The sequence below is a fragment of the Tupaia chinensis genome, unplaced genomic scaffold (genome assembly GCF_000334495.1).
Source record: "Tupaia chinensis unplaced genomic scaffold, TupChi_1.0 Scaffold143902_1, whole genome shotgun sequence".
In the NCBI taxonomy this organism is placed as follows: domain Eukaryota; kingdom Metazoa; phylum Chordata; class Mammalia; order Scandentia; family Tupaiidae; genus Tupaia; species Tupaia belangeri.
In genome coordinates, this window is record NW_006203753.1 from 111,079 (window position 1) to 122,910 (window position 11,832).

The window sequence follows — 11,832 nt, forward strand, 5'->3', positions numbered from 1 at the left end:
CTGCCGGTCGCCGTGATCGGCGCGTCCTACGCGCGCGTCATTCAGGCCGTGGTCCGCATGGGGTCCGGGGAGAGCCGCCGCAAGGCCTTCGCCACCTGCTCGTCTCACCTGGCGGTGGTGGCGTTGTACTACGGCGCGGCCATGTTCGTGTACATGCGGCCCACGTCGGGGCGCTCGGCGGCCCAGGACAGGGCGGTGTCGGCCTTCTACACCATCCTCGCTGAACCCGCTCATCTACAGCCTGAGGAACAGGGACGTGGCCAGGGCGCTGGGGAAGGTGCTGGGGGTGCGCCAGTCCAGGGGCTAGCTGGCCGCAGTCTGCCCGAGCTTTCCTCCTCCCACACGCTCCGCTGCTCAGTGTGCGCTGGTGTCGCGCGGTCGGCCGCTGGTTCTACCCATCTTTGCAGATTTACCAGCAACCTCATAAGGGTAAGAAACTATGAACCTGCTTGTGCTGTTGCTTTTTCAAAAACATATCATAGTGTTGGTGAGAAGTTCAATTTATGGCTGTAAATAGCGGTTACACTAGAAAATACACGCCCGTGTGGTTTGCCTTGTACCATTGAACCCCTGACACACTTGCATCCTAGGGCCTCACTGCTCACTTTAGACCCTGTGTCTCCTAGCAAGTGCTCGACTTCATCTCAACCAAGAATTCTGCTTGGAAGGGCTCAACTCTTAAATGAATGACCAGTCAGTCCTCAACAAACCAGTAGGTATGACCTTAAGATCATTATGAAGATGAGTGCAATTTAGTTAGCTGGATCAAAAGAGCAGTGTCAGTGGGACCCTCAGGTGCACCCCCTGTCTTGGGAGGGACACTGTCCTGCAGGTGTGGGAGACCCGGAGCTCCATCTGCCTCCTTCCTCTTCTGCATCAGTTTTAGACCCAGGAGAAGGACCTCTCGGTGTGGACTCTGCAGCCCTCGGTGCCCTGGCTCTGTGAGTAGTTACTGCACTCGATCACATTAAACAGTCTTCACTGATTCACTGGTGATGTGATCGAGTAGTAATGGTGAAGTCCAGGTCTTCTGAAGACTGCATACTGTTCATGTATGGCATGTCCATAGGTACGTCTGTGGTGGCAAATATATTACATTAAATGCAGTTCCAGAACTCTCGATGTTTCTATGAAGAAAAACTGCTAATCCTTCATTTAAATACTCTCTGTCCTGTTAATGGTTCATTGTAACATTTTGAACCTATTAGTTTTATTTATATATTTTTTTAGTGTTAGTTTTTGCAGTTGGGCATATGCACTCACCAAAGAGGACAGAGAGAGAGAGAGAAAGAGTGAAAGTGAGAACGGACCCCCGCCCACCCAGGAAGATGACCATGCTGTAATTCCTTCTCCATTCTCCCCTTGAGAATTGGGCATGCACATGTGATTTTCAAACTGCCAGGCCTGGGACTCCAACCACAGAGCCCGCATGTGAGAGCCTTAACCTCCACATCACCTGCTGGCCCCCATATTAGTTTTCTTTTTATGCATAACTACTACCACAAACTTACCAACTATACCTGAAGTCTTTATTTTGTCACCGTGTGTTGGATGAGAAGTCCCAAATGCCTTCGCTGGGTCTTCTGCTCAGTCACCCGAGGGTACGACTCAGCTCCATCTGAAGCTCAGGGCCATCTCCAACCTCCTGTGCTTGTAGACATTGTTTGTTTGTAGGCTGACAACTTTGGTAGCTGCTTTCTCAAGACCTACAGAAGAGTCTCTGTGACCTAAGGGAACACTCAGTCCTTTCGTAGAGATCTATCAGCAGGCAACGCTAAGCTAATCCAAGGATCTTGCCCTTTGATTGCTGAAAGTCAAATAATTATGTGTCATCATTTCTTCCGAAGAATCACTCTATCTTGCCACTTAATAGTCACACCTGGGTGTACTGATAGTGGCAAACAGTTTGGTATTCACTTCTCACATGTACCCAGATACCTTAAATAGCCAAAGTCACAGAAAATAATAATAAAATGCAAATAAAATGCAATTGTAATCTCTTATCTTGGCACATATGTGATAAAACATTAATATTGTCCAAATGAGGGGTCAGCAGGTGGCATGGTAGTTAAGGCGCTGGACTCTCACATGGCCAACTGCGGTGTGAATCCCAGACCTGGCAGCTTGCTTTCTCACTTTCTTGCTCGCTCGCTCTCTGGCGAATGCTCATGCACTATAGTACATTTACTAATAATGATAAAATTAAATAAATAATTGTCCAAATGATTATCTCAATTAAATATTTTAGAAATTTCTGAAAACTTTTAACATTTCTGTCTAATGAATCAACTATTTATAGTGATAATTATACTCCTCTAATTTTTCCTTTGCTCTTCTATTTATTATAAAAATAGCATTCAACAACAGTGGGAGAGGTATGTGGGCTGTCTTCAAAGAGTTCATGGAAAATTCATATTCTAAATAAAGGTCCTGGTAGAAACTTGGTCATTTTGAACGTTCACATGTAAGGTGGGCAGTTTCTGTTTTGCTGGATTTTGGTTTCATTTTCAGCTAAATTTTTGTAAGTTGCCCACTGATTCTATTTTATGTCTGGATTTTCTTTTGCTTTTTTTCCCCTGAACATGAGCAACACATGTCTCCTCTAATGAACTCAGTTTTAGTCTCGTTTTCATTGCACACATTTGTAAATAGTTTGGATCTTTTACTACCTGATTATTTTCTGGACATCCTCTAAGATCTGGGAAGATACAGGATTTTCTTTGCTCCCAGGAGGTTGATAAGAAATGGAATGAGATTCTAAAAAGTCCGTCTTGCCGTAACACTCTCCATTCTGGGCTCCATTGAGCTTATTACAGTCTTGTGCACATTCTTTTCATCACTGAACAACTATATTAAAAATAATTTATGCGTATTATAAAAATATTCAACATTACAATCGTACTTAACTTACAAACCTTCCCTCTTTCTATGTAACTTCTTTTTTCTTCTGCTTATTTTAAATCTGCTTTTATTTTTGTTAAGATAAAGAGTTCAGAGCCAGCAGGTGGTGTGGTGGTTAAGGCTCTGGACTCCCACACGGCTGACTGCACTTTGAGCCCCAGACCCAGTGGCTTGAATATCACGCTGGGTGCATGTGCGTGCATTCCCAAAATCCCAAGAGGACAATGGAGGAGAAAAAATTGCAGTGTCGTCATCTCCCTGGGGAGTAATTTCTGACTTTTCCTCTCTGGGTGTATGTGTGTGTCTCTCTCTAGCAAGCATATGCACCCTATGGCAAAAATCTTAAAAAAAAAAAAAAAAAGATAAAGAATTCAAGGCCACATGAAGAATTCGGCCAGTTCTGATTAAAATAAATACTTCTGAGAAATATCCCCTAGACTCAAATAAAACCTTTTTTCAAAAGTTAAAGATGTTGTTTTAAAAACAAACTGCTATGGGGCCGACAGGTGGCATGGTGGCTGGGCCCCTGGACCCACATGGCTGACTGCAGTTCAGGTCCCAGACCTGGCAGCTCGAGATGGCACCTGGCAATTGTGCGCGAGTGCCCAGAGTCCTGGGGGGGAAGGGGGTCGCGGGGTGGCCACCCCCCGTGGGTTGATTTTTCACGTTTTCTCTCACTGTCTCTATATCTGTCTGGCGAGTGCACCCACCCTATGGCAAAAACCTTTAAAAAAATTTTTAAAAAGAAACTTCTGTGGAAATGACTATCCTAATTTTTGATCTCCAACCTCCATAAGAGTAAATAAAACTGTAAGATCTTTTGTTTATGAGTATTTGTATGTGTTCATGTGCGTTTGCACATGTGTACATATAATAAGTTGTATGTTGTATATACCTGGTAAAATTCTGTAAGAATGCTGTTTGTTTTGGCTTAAAGATTAATGAGGATTCTGGAGCCAGCAGGTGGTGTGGTGAAGGGTGCCAGACACATGGCAGACAACGGTTCAAGTTCTGGACATGGCACCTTGCTTCCTCACTTTCCCTCTCTTTCTCTCTCTCACATTCTCTCACTTTGTCCCTCTCTGGTCAAATTATAAATAAATAAAGTTAAATAATTCTTTAAAAAATATTAATGAAAATTCGTACAAATATATCCAAGTGCTTTTTAAGACCATGTGACTTAAGTAATTAATAAACTGTTCTCAAATTTGTAAATAATATAAAAATGAAAATATCTTAAAATTCTCAGTCTACATTTTTCCCAGTTTTACTGGTTTGATAATGTATTTAATTAATAATAATACTGTTGGTTTAGTTAAAAATAGCTGTATCTTTTGAGTTGTCAAAAATTGAAGATGAATATCTAATACTCATACTATAAAATGGTTAACAGAAAAACTTAACTAGCAAGTAGCATTGTCTAAAATCTTAATTTTCACAAGTAATCAAGACATAGTGATTTAAAAAACAAATTACTGATTTTAGTGGTGATGTAGAAAAAGTGAAAAACTACCTACTGGGCGGCCACCAGCCTCACAGCTATCTGTCCCAAACAGGAGGCCCTTTCCAGCCTGGACAGGAGGCCCTTTCCCCAGAGCTGCTAGAAACCCTCCCCTTACCTAACTAAGGTGCCCCCATGCCTTACTTCCAGCTCTTGCCCAAAGCTTGCTCAGCTGGGCCCACCCCAGGCTCCCTTGTCAACTGTCCCTGTAAAAGAATCTTAGCCTAGTGGACAGCAGAGGGGAGAGTGCTGGATCCTCTGTGCCTGCCGACCTGATAAAGGTCATGAAGTTCTCCTATTTCTCCGAGTGTGGCTTCACCACAGTGGAATGTTTATAAATAAACTTTTATGTAATTTCACATCTTAAATAATAGATATTCATAAATATCTGAGTCATTTTAAGCTAGTTAAAATATTCTGATTAACAAAGTTTTAAATTAATCAACTTCTGACTTTTTGAATTTTATAGAAACAAAAAAAATTTTGAGTATATTAACAAATTGCTCTGTTTTGCATTAAAAAATTGATCTATTAAAAAGCGTGTTTTTTAAAGTTATAAAATACTTATACTCATATTTAACCATTTAAAATTGTTTGCTTCCTAGGAATTAAGGATACTAAGAGTTTAAAATTCTAGGCCAGTGAGTGGCATGGTGGGAAAGACACTGAATCCTACTTGGCTGACTCCACAGTTCAAGTCTCAGACACAGAGTCCTGAAAAACATATCGAGCATGTGTGCAGGCATTACCCAAAATCCCAAGAGGAGAATGGAGGAAAAGGGACCATGGCCTGGATAGACTCCCAGGGGGAGATTTCTCATTTTTCCTCTCTCTCTCTCTCTCTCTCTCTCTCTTTTTCTGTCTCTCTGTGGTGAGTGCACTCATGCTGTGGCAAAAGCATAGTTAAAAATTCTTATGTATACTTAATTATGTGTACTATATATGTGTGTGTGTATATATATATATATATATATATATATATAAGTATGTAGCATATACACACACACACACACACACACATATATGTATAGTCTATGTAAACTTTACCAAAAATTAATGTTTTTATTTAAAACTTACTAGAAAGGCATAAGAATATGTTCTTCATTTAAAATGTTTTGTCTGGTTCTGAGAATAAGTTTTTTAATAGCAAATTTATTTCAAGAAGAAACAAGGTAGAAAGAAAACAATAAGTAGAATAGTGATATGGAGAGAAAATTATAGGTATGAAGATGTACTTATTTATGCTGAAGGCTGCACACACACTCGAGAGCTAGAAAGAGACAGAGAGAGGGGAGCCCCCTGCAGTGGGCCTGGGTGAGCACAGGCCTCTCATCCAGTTTGCCATCCAGAAAGGCCCAGGGCACACACACACACACACGGCCTGATCCGGGGGCTGAGACTGAAGCCCTGGCTGAGACGTGGGGTCCGGTTTCCTCTGTGCAGGGCTTAATCACGGCACTACAGAAACCAATCCTGAAGGTCCATGTCTAGTAAGAAGCATTAAGAGGAAGTAAAATAGTCTCTGTATAGAAAAAAATTGTGTGATAAAGTAAAATTTTTGTCCTAAAGTAAAATGGTTAGATTATTCCAGAATAGGGAGAAGGGCTTGTCGAGTGAAGTAGACAACTCAGCAAAAATAATAATTAATGTGGTTTATTTTTAAGCACAAATGAGGGACCTGGTCCTGGAGAGGAGGAAAACATGCCTCTTCTCTGGGTCAGCAGGTACAGGCAGGGGTTCCTTTTATTTGATTTTGAGAGTGAGAGACAAAGTTAAGAATTTAGTGAAGAGCTAGCTTTCCATTGGTCTGGTCTAAAAAGGCAGGACATGTGTGGGGGGTGGGCAGGGGGGGCTTGTAACAGAGATCAGGGGGCGTGCACACAGTCATGAGATACTACAGGATGTTGGAAGAGTCCTGCTATCAATGAGTCAAAATGGTCTCTTAATGCCTGGCTGTGACTCACCCCAGGCCCTCTGAGTTGTGAAGGGGCTCAGGAAGCTGCAGGGATTTATGAATTGTGATTTTATGAAAGGAATTTGATTCCTTTGGAAGGAATTATTTATAAGTGTACTAAACATTAAGCCTTAATACCAAAATGTTTACTGATCTAAAACTAAAATTTGATCCTCTGTAACAACATGATTTTCTTAAAGTATTAGTACGCTGTAAAAATAATAAAATTCAAAATAATTAAAAAACCTAAACAATCATATATTTCTTTACCTTTTTGGTACCTGACCTAAAAAATAGTGTTACTGGCAAGTCCAGCTGCTTCTCAGTCAATGATCGAGGCTGAGAAGGGGGTCTATTTTGGAGCAGGCCTCCATTTTGAACTCCTCTCTATATTGGAAACTTGCCTTCTCCTTTTTGCCTAGAGTGAACAGAGTGACTGGGACCAGCAGTTAGTGTAATGGCTGTTGCTGAACTTACTCACATGGCCAACTGTGGTTCGAATCCCGGGCCCAGCGATTTGAAACTCATACCAGGAACATGTGCGTGCATGTTCAAAATCCTGAGAGGAGGAACCAGCAGTTAGCGTAATGGCTATGTCACTGGACTCCCTGTAGTTGACCACAGTTCGAGTCCCGGACCAGGTGGCTTAGACTTACACGTGTGCGTGTGTGCCCAAGATCCCAAGAGGAGAATGGAGGAGAAGGGATTGCAGCATGGCCATCCCCCGGGGGGTAATTTCTCGCTTTCTGTCTCTCTGCCTCTCTCTGTCTGTCTGGTGAGTGCATGCGCCCTATAGCAAAAACCTCTCAAAAAAAAAAAAAAATCCTGAGAGGAGAATGAAGGATAAGGGATTGCAGAGTGGCCATTCACCCTGGGGGTTCTCTCTGACTAGCACACATACTCTATAGCAAAAATCTTAAAATATTTATCTATATAAAGGAAAGGACATAGTCAAATATAATATAAAATTTTATCTTAGCACACAAAACTTGATCTATAAATAAATAAAATAAAAATAATCCCTTGAAAATTCGGTGTGTCACTAAAGCAACACAGATTGCAAGTGAGAGAACAGGAAGCAGGCTGTCAGGATCTGCGAGGAGCCAGAGAGGCAGGGGACTCCGCACGGTGTGGGCCACTCGGCTGGTTAGTGATGCTGCCTTCACCATGGTGGTCGGGCTCACAGACTTGGGTCTGTGTCTGCAGGATAAGAAGACAGGGCCCAGCACATGGCACACGGGGTACGTGGCAGGTCACGATTAGAGCCCCGGATCCAGTGACTTGAAAATCCTACCCAATGCATGTGCATGCGTGCCTCAAATCCCAGGAGGTAAATAGAGAAGGGGTTACGGTGTGACCATCCCCTCTAGGGGGTGATTTCTCACTTTCTCTCTCTCTCTCTCTCTGTCTTTCCTGTGAGTGCACACATATATAGCAAAAATCTCTAAAAATAGATTAATTAGTCAATTAATTAAAAAATTTTAAAAACTCTGCCATGCCTATCCACCCTAACCACAAAACTGCTACCTCTCCCCGAAAGCCCATCTGTCAACACCATGATCAGTTTAAGGTGTTACCCTCTTACTCCTGCTGCAGTGGTTGAACATATGAATACGTATTCAAACTGCAGCACCTGTGCTCTGAGTTGTTTTCTTTTTTTCAAAGAGTTGAGTGAGGGCACTTGGGGGTTATTGTAAAAGAGGGGGAAGGGGGTCTTACTTCCTTTAAAGTAACCCTAGAATTTGATTTTCATATTGTGTTTTGTAGTTTCATTATACACATCATTTTGTGTTATTGACATTTTTCTTATATTCCAAATTATTAGAGAGACAAGCTGGTTAGGCCAGCCAGTGGCATGGTGGTTAAGGCTCTGGATCACACATGGCCAGCTGCCTGGTTCGAGTTCCAGACCTGGTGGCTTGAAAATCACAGTGAGCACATGTGCGTGCATGCCCAAAGTCCCAAGAGGAGAATATAGAAGAGATTATGTTGTGGCTAGCCCCCCATGGGGATGGCGATTCCTCAGTTCCCACTCTCTCTCTTGGGAACACATGCATCCTATGGCAAAAACAAACAAAAAGAAAGACAACATGATTACATACCAAGAGAGTAATCAAATGATGAGGTGGGGCCTTAAATATGCAGACAATATTTCTTTAAGAAAGTTTGATTTTATTTTAATTTTTGAAGACAGGAATGCTTAGAAATTGAAAATGTAGAACAGGAAGACACTTCCAAGCCATGAACAAAATTAAAGAAAAAAAATGTTTTTTTGGAGAGATTTTTGCTATACGGTGCATGCACTCCCCAGAAAGACAGAGAGAGACAGAAAGCAGGAAATCACCCCCTGGGGGAATGGTCACACTGCAATCCCTTCTCCTTCATTCTCTTCTCGGGATCTTGGGCATGCATGTACATGTGCCTGGCATGAGTTTAAACCACCAGGTCCAGGACTAGAACCAAGGTCAATTACATGGGAGCCCAGTGACATAACCATTACACCAACTACTAATTCTGAAAAAAGTATCTTATTTAGAATTTCAGGGTCCTACCCAACTGCTAGTTCTGAAAAAAGTATTTTATTTAGAATTTCAGGGTCCTACAACTTGGTTTACTGTGGGTTAGTTATTGTAAGTTTTATAAATTAAAAGATTACATTTCCTGAATTAAGAAAGAAAAATAGTGGGACCAGCAGATGCCATAATTTACAACACTGAACTCACACGTAGTCGACAGCAGTTTGAGTCCTGGACCTGGCAGCTTGAAACTCATGCAGAGCTCATATGCGTGCATGCCCAAAATCCCGAAAGGAAAATGGAGGAGGAGAAGGGATTACATCAAGGCCATCCTCCTAGGAGGTGATTTCTCACTTTCTGTCTCTCTGTCTCTCCAGTGACTGCACATATCCTACAGCAAAATTCTCTCTAAAAAAAGAAAATTGTCAAAGAGACTGCCACAATTATACAAACTATGTAATTGTAGACTAAGGACAAAGACCTCAGGGATAGACGTTCTGATGACAAAGTTCATCCAAATGGGAGTTCTGGTCTACCCTCATGATGCAACTCAGTTCTAAGTCACCTGCTGTCTTTGTTTTTAGCAGCCTACAAAATGTAGCTGCTGTCCACCTCCATCAGTGCTAGGTGTTTAAAGATTCAGGCTGATAGGTCTCTGGGTTTTTCATCTCTCTGTCTATCCTCTTCTGTTTTAAAGGCTCTCCTCTAGTGAGAGGATGACCTTACCTTTATGCCAACAAGATGGAATCCCATGCTCATGTCACTTTACCATCTTCATTCCTTAAATCCACAGCCACTTCCCACATGTACTCTCTCTTCTGTTCCCTTCTCTCTTTTCCTCTATTCTTCACTTCAGAACACAGAAAGTCTTCAAAATAGAAAGTATAATTCATACCTCTTAGTCAGCCACATTTACTAGATTTTTTTAAATGAGCGATTACATTTACTTCTCTAGTTCTGTAAGATTTTTCTCAGAATAGTAGGTCCTGATCTTCAGATTCAGAATGTGCTATGGAAGGTAAGGAACTTGGAGAACTCTCTAGCCATCACATGCTGTGTTAAATATTTACTCTGAAGTTATTGAATACAAGAACTCTCTAGCCATCACATGCTATGTTAAATATTTACTCTGAAGTTATTGAATAGTCGGTTCAAACCAGAACAATTTTTGATAACGTTGAGGTTGTTGTCTCTCTCCATCCTAATTGCAGATAATTGTGAATCAGTGCTACTCAAGTGAATTCTATATCTTTTTACTTCATTTCTTTTTTCAGCTAATACGATGGGCTTAATTACATTCCTCTAAATGTAGGCGGTTTCTCTCCTCAGGGAAATTCTACACTGGTATGTTTCCATCAAAGTTTTCAACAAAATTTTTATTATAAGAACAGTATTTTTTCTTATATGATTTCAAAATGTTTATAGGGAGACAAATTTATCTAATAGGTATTACTCCACCTTGTGAAGTAATTCATAAATATCTCTAGATAGTTTAGTTAGAGAAATTCTTCATAGTACACTGTAAAGTGGACTTCACTACACTGTCTCACTTGAAACTTGGAAATTACTAGAGGTAGACAAGACAGAGTAGCTTGCCAGATATCCAAAACTTTATAAGTAATGAAGACAGAATGTAAACCCAAATTTTTGATCCCAGACTATGTTTAATGTTCACAGTACTACTTACCAAATGCCACGAATATGCAGACGCCAAGGGTAGAAACAGAGGGAAACCCTGTTCATCTTGAGACATAACAAAGATAATCATGTCCTTGATCTGCTCTCAAAAATCAAGGATAGGAGTTTTTACTTAATTGCAATTTCTCTACCATTATTATTTTAGAAAAAGTATATTATTTCACAATTAGAGGTGAGACTTCATATGGAAACACTTCTGAAAAGGAAGCAGTGAACTCACTCAGACGTGGAATTTAAAGGCTCACAGTGAGGGCCACCATCATGACCTGTCCTCGTGTGCTCTGGCACTCTCAAACATCTGAGCTTGATGGTCACCCAGGACTGTGCCAGTGCTTGACACAGAGGAAGTTCTAATAGGAGAACGGCAGCATCAATGGGAAAAAGAAAGAGAAAACCAGCTCCCTGATCTTGGATCTTCTGTGATAAGAGAAAATCTGTGAAGGCCAGGGTGAGGGCTGATGGCCACTGCTATCGCACCTTTGCTTAAGTCTAACCAACACGCACCTGCTTTCCGGGGCCCACATTTCATACTGGGAAAATTATTTTACCTATCACATCTACAGATGGAAGGGATAGACGTCAGGAGCGATCATTCTCACTCATTATTCAAACCCAAACTCTTCCGTTTATTTGAAGAATTAGAAATTAGCACTTACCGGTACACTCTTTTTTTTGAGAGAGAGAGATTTTCGCTACAGGGCGCGTGCACTCGCCAGACAGACAGAGAGAGACATAGAGACAGAAAGCGAGAAATCACCCCCCAGAGGGGATGGTCACGCCGCAATCCCTTCTCCTCCATTCTCCTCTCGGGATCTTGGGCACGCACGCACACACGCCCGGCTTGAGTTTTAAGCCACCGGGTCCAGGACACGAACCGCGGTCGACTACGTGGGAGTCCAGCGACATAGCCATTACGCTAACTGCTGGTTCCCCTTATCGGTACACTCTTAAACGATAAATTTAGCATACGGTTGGCCTACTAGAGAAACCCATTTTGACATACATTTCAACCATCTCCCAAATAGATTTAAAATGTATTAAAATATGACATGTTTTAAAAGTTAATATTCTAAATTAAAATAAAATTGCATATTACTCACAAACATGTATGAGGAATATTTTTCAAAATAAACAAAGTACAAAGGAACATAACAAATCTTTATATAAAATTTAAAATACTACTGTCATAAAAGTCAAACATAGTTATAAATAAAAGTGTGGACAAAATACTTGCAATAAAGATTACCTACATTGGGGTACAC

The 11,832-nt window shown here is 41.3% G+C and overlaps 1 long non-coding RNA gene and 1 pseudogene across 2 annotated transcripts; one reads left to right on the top strand and one right to left on the bottom strand.

Annotated features, from left to right (window-relative positions):
• Positions 1–979, top strand: part of LOC102468865 (olfactory receptor 2M5-like) — a 3,321-nt pseudogene extending 2,342 nt beyond the window's left edge.
• LOC106733493 (uncharacterized) lies at positions 318–9,904 on the bottom strand. 2 transcript variants are annotated; one of them, XR_001369544.2, is made up of 4 exons: positions 9,599–9,904; positions 2,670–2,847; positions 1,512–1,807; positions 318–1,075 (listed from the first exon to the last, which is right to left on the bottom strand). It is a non-coding gene; the product is annotated as an uncharacterized LOC106733493 (long non-coding RNA). The 2 variants fall into 2 exon arrangements; XR_001369547.2 differs by having other exon boundaries at positions 983–1,075; positions 1,512–1,706.
• Positions 9,905–11,832: the final 1,928 nt, after the last annotated feature.